This window comes from Spinacia oleracea, chromosome 4 (genome assembly GCF_020520425.1).
Source record: "Spinacia oleracea cultivar Varoflay chromosome 4, BTI_SOV_V1, whole genome shotgun sequence".
Classification (NCBI taxonomy): domain Eukaryota; kingdom Viridiplantae; phylum Streptophyta; class Magnoliopsida; order Caryophyllales; family Amaranthaceae; genus Spinacia; species Spinacia oleracea.
The window spans coordinates 123,150,101-123,158,184 of record NC_079490.1 but is presented as its reverse complement, the minus strand read 5'-3'; the positions used below and the strand labels follow the sequence as shown (position 1 = coordinate 123,158,184).

The 8,084-nt window shown below is 37.7% G+C and overlaps 1 long non-coding RNA gene across 6 annotated transcripts; it reads right to left on the bottom strand.

The window, feature by feature from the left end:
* Positions 1-754: 754 nt before the first annotated feature.
* On the bottom strand, positions 755-6,188 carry LOC110785985 (uncharacterized). 6 transcript variants are annotated; one of them, XR_008932971.1, is made up of 4 exons: positions 5,615-6,188; positions 2,574-3,789; positions 1,410-1,520; positions 755-1,302 (listed from the first exon to the last, which is right to left on the bottom strand). It is a non-coding gene; the product is annotated as an uncharacterized lncRNA (long non-coding RNA). The 6 variants fall into 6 exon arrangements; XR_002532758.2 differs by having other exon boundaries at positions 755-1,296; XR_002532755.2 differs by having other exon boundaries at positions 755-1,520.
* Positions 6,189-8,084: the final 1,896 nt, after the last annotated feature.

Below are 8,084 nucleotides of genomic sequence, written 5' to 3'. Positions count from 1 at the left end.
ATACTAATGGTTTCGGCCAATGAAAAATAAGATTTCTACTTTATTTTTGAATTAAAAAAATCGAGTGCCACGTAGATAATTAATTAGGTGCCACGTAGATATTTAAATTAATTAATTAATTACTAATATATACAATTCCATCCAAAATCAAACACTTTAATAATTTAAAAAAATCTAAAATAAAATTCATCCAAAATCAAACACTAATCTAAAATAAATTCAATCCAAAATCAAACATTAATTCAATATTAGAGCGCCACGTATGAAATCTAATGGTTTCGGCCAATGAAAAAAAAGACTTCAAAATTATTTTTGAATTAAAAAGTCGAATGCCACGTAGATAAATAATTAGGTGCCACGTAGATATTTTAATTAATTAATTATTAATATTTCTTACATACAATTCCATCCAAAATCAAACACTATAATAATTAAAAAATAAATCTAAAATGATATTCAATCAAAAATAAAAATAATCAATCTAATCTAATATAAATATAGCAGTTGATATATATAGAAGTTTTATTTTAACGTAACAATTTAATAGAAACCGTGCATCGCACGGGCTAAAATCTTGTACCAACAATCAACAACATTCAATCATCCCTTCATATTAATTCATGGATCCCCAAAACCCTAGAAAATTGACTACTCACTCATATTAACAATAAACAAAACAATTAATACTATTGAAAACATGATTAAAAACAAACTAATAAAGCAAAGTAAGAATTAATACCTAAATGAAGAACAATGAATAATGAAAGCTTGAATTTTTGATTGAAATTAAAAACTAAGTGTTGCAACAAATTGAGAGAATAAACTAAGCTATGAGAATAAAACTAAGTGTTTGAAACTAAGGAATAAGATGTCACTAAAAATAAAAGGGCTTAGTATTTATAGTTTGCCCAAAATACAACTCAAAATCGGAAATAAAACTCGCGAAAAAGGCATAGAGGTTGGCGCCGCCCGATCGGGCAGACGACCGCCCGATCGGGCATTATGCTCGACAAGCAGGTCGATCGGGCGAAATTCCGCCCGATCCGGCGCGTGTTGAAACTTTCAGAAGTCTTTTTCTTCGCCCGGTTTTCTCATTCCGCCCTCCACTCAAAGGGCGATTCGCAGAATACATCGTCCTTCACTCAAAGCACCAAGTCTAACTCTCGAGGCTCGAACATAGGCATCCTAGGCTCCCAAGGGTCGACCGTAATCATCCCGAACCTACTCGGGGTCCGTGTAGTGGCCTATATCATTGCGAAACGAGCCTAAAAAGGCTAATTTCTCATCGAACAAATCCTGAAACTCCAGGCACATTACAACACATATTAGTACTAAAAACGACTCCTAAGAGCCCATTTGATGCAGAAAAGTACTAAGGGACGGGGGTAAAAACTCTATATAAAACACACATATCAATAGCAGCGGCATCGAAAGCGTCGGAATTTGGAAACTCGTCCTGGTAAAGAGCGACGAGTTCTTGTTCTCCTTCGTTTGAGATTTTTGTGTAAAATCAAGAAAATCTGGTAGAGTAAAATTGGTAGCAAAAATCACAGATCTGATGATAAAATAAACCATAAAATACTTGATAATAACGAGGACATCCAACCTTAATGCTCCAAAATCTAGTGGGAAAACACTAAACGATGACCAAATTTCTGGAATTTTTGGTAAGAGCGTAAATCGGCACCGAATTTTGCTCAACCCTGATAGTAACGAAGACTTTCCTACGAACGCCGGTGAAAACGAAGAATTCCAACCTTAACGAAGTGTGCATTTGATGGAATGAGAGAGAGAGAGAGAGAGAGAGAGAGAGAGAGAGAGAGGGGGGGGGGTTTGAGGGGGGGAATGAGGGAAGGGCGGAGAGTTCGATAGACGAGGGTAGAAAAGGATTATTCGCAACTTCCACTCTTCCTGCGCTGCGAGAATTTTTTATTTTATTTTTTGCCGTTGATTCGCTGCGTTTAGAACCCATAAAAGTTGCTAAAATCTCATTAATTTTTTGACCCGCGTTGACTAGAGACATTTCGCAACTATCACTTATCACGCGTGTTGCGAATGGTGGGTTGTAAATGACATTTTTTCTACTATTGTTTGCATACATTAACAATTTAAATGTACTCTTGCCCATCGAACCCAACAACAGTATCGCATGGCATTAGCCTCATTCACACACAACGCAATACAAGGCCAAGCAACCAACTCGACTACTCGTCATCTGCGCACGCGCACAAGGCTTACTGTAAGTAGGAAAGATACTCACAGTACACACGGTGCGTAAAGCTTGACAAAATTGTACTAAAGACAGTGAAACTCTCACAAGCTACACTCCTCCGAGTATAAAATCGTTGACAACGCTACAACAACACACATATAACCTTACCTTAACGACACCTACTACATAAAGTCATGATTGTATGAAACTCAAAACAATTTCCGAGCATGCTTTAAATATTAAGAATATAATCTACAAAACGTATTTGGATGCTAATCACTTGATATCCCTAACTTAGACTAATTAAAATTACTAATTTTAATTCCCTAATCTAACGTAAACGAGGAGTACGACTAGTTACCTCGACCAACGAGAGAAGTGCTAGAATACCGAAATCACGCCTCGGAACCGTCACGCTCTTCTCCTTATAGACAAACCAATGGGTAAAACCAACCTTGTAAATCGATCGTTTGGACAAGCAACACTTACAAAACTATTATGACCCGCAAGAAGAGTAAGAGTACTTTATGTTGTTTGATATTTTTTTTGGTGAAGGAGAAACAAAAACAGAAGGGAAAGGGGTAGGACTCACGGTTGAGAAAAGCAGGAAGGGGAATAAGAAATGAAAAGTCTAAGCTCACTTTGGGTGTTATGAAATGGAGAGTCAATGGAGGTTATAAATCTAATAAGAATAAGAATCAAAGAAGTAAAGCTCCACTATGCACGGTTAATTAGTACAATTAAGAGGAATAAAGTTGTTTCTTTTATTTGGGGAATAAATATGATAGTAACGACTTTTGATTAGTATTTAAATGGAAGTAATTAGAAAATCAAGCTGTAAAATAATCGGATATAAGAATAAACTTTCCCTTTGAATAGATATAAAGTTAAATAAAAGTTGAGTAGTAATATAAACCAATTTCTTTACAAAACATTATTTTAGAAAAATACTGGGGTGTTACGGGGTGACCATGAGAACATTTCAAGATATTAAAGTCATCTCATAAATCATTCTTGATTGAAACTTATTCCTCAAAACCTAAGTAGTTATGATTACTTGTTTGAGAATTAGTTCGCTTTGATGCTCGCTAAATGTCGCACCGTAAATGGAGACCATAAAAGCATTATTTAGGTTAGCTATAAATCAAAGGAAGTTATTCATAAATATGACCTATAACGACCCAATGAGCCTTAAATTAAATGTGCTTACATAGACCGACACTAGAGGCTGTAGCGGCATATACCTAATAAAAGACGGAAACTAAAAGATACGAGCTGAATTTTCGGACTCATCCTAAAAAGATAGGACTAAAAACCAGAAAATTGCATACCAGTAGTGCCCCTTGCACGTAGCTTTCTCATCAATGTATTGAAGAACCCTCTATACTATTTTTGCGTTCCTCTCTTAAACTCCTGGTCTCTCATAGTATGAGTCTGTTGATGCTCCCATACCAAATACTCTTCCCTTGTCAGTCCATCTACCTGTGGCCTCGAGGAACAACTCGTCCTCTGTCTTTTGATTCTCACTCTCGTATAGAGATTAGAGAGTTTGTAGCTTTTTTCTCCTTAAAGTAATTCTGAAAAATAGACAAGTAAACATGAATTTAAAATAGACTTTTATAAGATTTTAACTGGGAACATGACATACAGAAATACACACATAGAAGAGCATGCACCCAAGCCCAGCACTATCATACAGTGAGGGAGTTTTATGGCAGTATTTCTTTTGTCAACTATTTCTTTTGCTGGATTACATGTCAGCAACATTTCCAGACATAAAGAATAAAAGATACACAACTCCCACCCATAGATTCAATTAAATTTTCATTTTTTTGTATTCTCATTTTGTTTGTGTATTATGTGTTATTCAGTATAAAAAGACATAATTGACATTAAGTATATAAAGGCCAGGAACTATAGTCACTTGGAGAATTATATGTGAGCTGCTGCAGCAAAACTATGTAGTCACAATAGTTGATACATAGTAATGAACTGGAATACATTATTCCAAATACAATAGCCACCAGATATTCAGTGGCTTGGCAGATAATTGTACATAGATTGTGCGTCTTACACTCTTACCCCTCAACTTACTTTCATTTCTCTGCTTTGCTTCTAATTCCTATGCAGAACATACTTATTAGTCTATCAGCTACTTGATCCTGATTTGCACTCAATACACTTTCCAAATGTAAAAAATCCAAAGAGTTACTAAATTACAGATGCTTTGTCATACGAGCTATGCCCCACGCCAATGGAAACGACAGGCAAGCTGTAATTTAGTAACTCTTTGGATTACTAAACCAAAGGAACAAATGCAACGCGCTGATGATCATATAATGAATAGCTAATGAATACTAATTATTGACTCAATTAGGTTGAACCATAAAAAAATCAAGCCCTACAGAAATCAACACATTTCAAAGCCAACAACAATCATAAAACAAAAATAATCAAAACTCAGTCAATTTTAAAAAAAAAAAATTGCAAACATTCTGCTCTTCTAAACCAGCAAAATCAGACGTTAAGGACAAAACAAAAAATGGTCCGTGAAGAGTGCTATAAAAACTGTTGCACATTCGAGTTATAAGCTCTCAGCCAGGTAGATGCTACTTGCATCCATTTCATGTCTGCTTTAGAGCAGAATCTACTTTCCTCATTTCCCACCAGGTGACATTTACCTTAGGAAATCCATTAATAACTTCTCAACACAATGCTGAAACACTATGTCACTATCCCAAAATAAATGTCATTCAAATGACCAGTGCTGAGACAAAGCCTTCTCCTTTTTTGAAAGCAAGAGTGACATAAGAAATTCGAGACAGAACTCTATCCTAAAGAGGATGAAATAGATAACAAAAAACACAGGATGATCAACCCACCATTAATCCAAACACAGGTACTTGTTATAACAAAAATTACTATATCCAATATCAACCTCAAGAGTTATATATGATCCTCCAGATGAGGCATCTAAAAGTAATACATTAAACCCTTATAGCACATTCTAGCCAATAGTACTAATTATCCACTCGGTTAGGTAATAGGCTAATAGCTAAGCTCTAATCAAGTTGGACCCTACAAAAATAATAAACACATTTCAAAGCATACCAAACAATCATAAAAACAAAAATACTAACTTTCAGTCATTAATTCTAGTGGCTTGATGGAGTTGATAAATGTAAACATAATGTCTTCTAAACAAATAGGATTGTATTAAGCTTTCAGTCAATGAAGGATTAATCAAAGAATGAGATCATTCTATTGATCTCCTAATAGATTATAGACCTAACTTCACCTAAAGAATCCAAGCTTCAAAGGTATAAAACATAATTGCACAAAATAATTCAAATGCAATTTAATTAGTAATTTTAATTGAAAATACAAAAATAAAAACCAGACCTAGCTTGCTCCGTCGACCAACACTAGGGGCACGCCGCTGTTATGGAGTGGTTCCGCGCGAGTGGTGCTTTGCCGCCGATACGAAAAGCCCTAACTCCCAAATCTCCAAATTCTAATTCACAAACCCTTATTTCCTAAACATAATTCCAAATTAAAATCCCGGCAAGAGAAGGGAATGGTGCCGTCGTGCTAGGTTTTCTTGTAAAATCCCTGCAATCTAAGTCTGCGTGGTTGAATTACGGGAAGCTATGTCTGCTTGTAAAATATTTTTCTGCCGGACCAGATGAGAGGAGTAGAGGTGAGTGACTGAGAAGCAGAGGAGAGAGAAAATACGCAGAGGGAAGAAGAAGGGGGGAAGGTGAAAAAAGCAGAGAGGAAGATCGAAGAAGAACAAGGGGACAACGAGTGCGGTGTTTCTGGTAGAGCCGAGGAAAGAAGAGAGGAATGAAAATTTTGAAACTGAAATAAAATTCAAAGTCCCTGCAATGCGAGCCAGTCTTAATTCTTTGAAGCGAACAAATTTTTGAGACTGACCTGTTGCAGGGAACAAAGAGATGTACGTTGTAACAGGATCCAGGCTATTACAGCGAACACAAAAATGCCCCCTACAAAAACAATTATTACAGTGAATACTACAATTGTACGCTGTATCAACCCTTTACATGGTTTGACTCGCATTGGCTGACTACTTGTTGAAGCTAATTTATACATGTACACTACAACAAGGGAGCTGCAATAGGGGTTTTTCCTACTAGTGAAGGTCACACTAATGACATAAAATAGATCTCCAGATTAAATGAATAGATAATTTATTTAATAACTATTCGGGAATTTAGTTCGGAAAACGTAAATATACGATAGGACGTTGTATTGGAATCATATATCGTATTGCATATATTTGTAAGCTGGGCGGAAGGAGTAATCGTATCGTACGACATTGGATCGTCAAGTACTATACGATATATAATAGTCGTAAGGCATTAGACACTACACGAAAAGGGAACGAGAAACGCTACGACACTATGCAAAGGCATCAACGGACCATTTCCATGGGCGTGCGCCAGCACTACGCAACAGTAGTAGCAACAGCAGCGAACCTTGCAAGGCCCATGCCATGCAGGTCCGCGTGCGGCCGTATGAGTGTGGCTTGCAAGGGTCTCTTGCCATATCCTTTGTGCTTTTTTCGGTTGGGCTATAAAATTCCATAGGTCATTCTAAGAACCTAATTAAGTTTTCCATACTACACTCAATCTAACCCTAGAGGAAACTAAGAACCCTAATCTTCCGTTTGCCTCCAAACAGAGATTTTGCCAAAAAGCTAAAAACCTTGTGGAAGTTCTAAGCTAATGAAATCAAGGCGGATATGAACATATCGGTGGACTATTGTAGAGGAACTATGCATGCTGTTCCTATTCGTGTTCTTGAGGTAAGTAGGAATACCCACATCGATTGTATGTATTTCTTAATCTATACTTTTACATGGACTCTAGTTTCGACAATGTTTCTGCATTGATAATTTGATTAATTGTCAATCCCAACAGATGTGCATACTGCGGTTGCGTGACCATGGAGGGAGCTACAAAGGAGCAGAAGGTGTGGCTTTTTCTGCTTGTGTTGATCTGTTGGATGATTGTTCCGAACAGGAGTAGCCGTGTCCAACACGCTACTTGCGGGCTTTTGGAGATGAAGGTTATCCTGGAGTATAGCTGGGGTAGCTTGGCCTACAACCATCTATTATTGGAGATAAAGGCTACTTCACGGACTTCCTTTGGGGATTGGGTTTTGATGGATGCTCTATGGAGGGTGCTGGAGGTATTGTGACTTCTTTTGAATTTTGTACTTTTACTTGTATTGCTTGACGGGGTTCACTTGTTCCCTGTTGTTTGATCGATATGGGCGTAGGAGAATTTCCCTAGTTGGGCCCCTGCTCGCCCACATCATGTGCCTTACCCGTTTGCTGCTTCGTGGGCTAGGGCGGAGCGCTTGGACATTACCATGCACCTTACCCGCATAGGGTTGAGGACTACACCGATTGAAGAGGTTGGCTTGTGTTCAAAGAAGTCCTGAACTTCATGCTGCTTTTGAACTGTACTTTCATTGTGCTTGATTATTTTTGTAGGTTGTATTCCTCCCTTTTGATGGGGTTCCGATGCCTATAGAGGTTGTTCAGGCTCGCTTCCTGCATGAGCGAGGGTGCTGGTCCTTGGGGTTCGCTGCGACATGTGGTGCTTGGGAAAGCGTGTGGCTCATCAACATAGCTCGGATGACTTGGTCGTCTCCGATGATCCCTACAGTCCATGATGTTTGACATTAACGAGGTCGTCAGTGCTCGGGTGAAGGATATTTATTTTTGGGTTGCGACATCACTTTGTCGGTCATAGAGGGACTTTGTTGTTTATCGGGCTAACTATAAGATCCATCGGAAAAATCTTGCTTTGGCTGTTTGTTACAAGTTGCGGGTAAGCTAAAA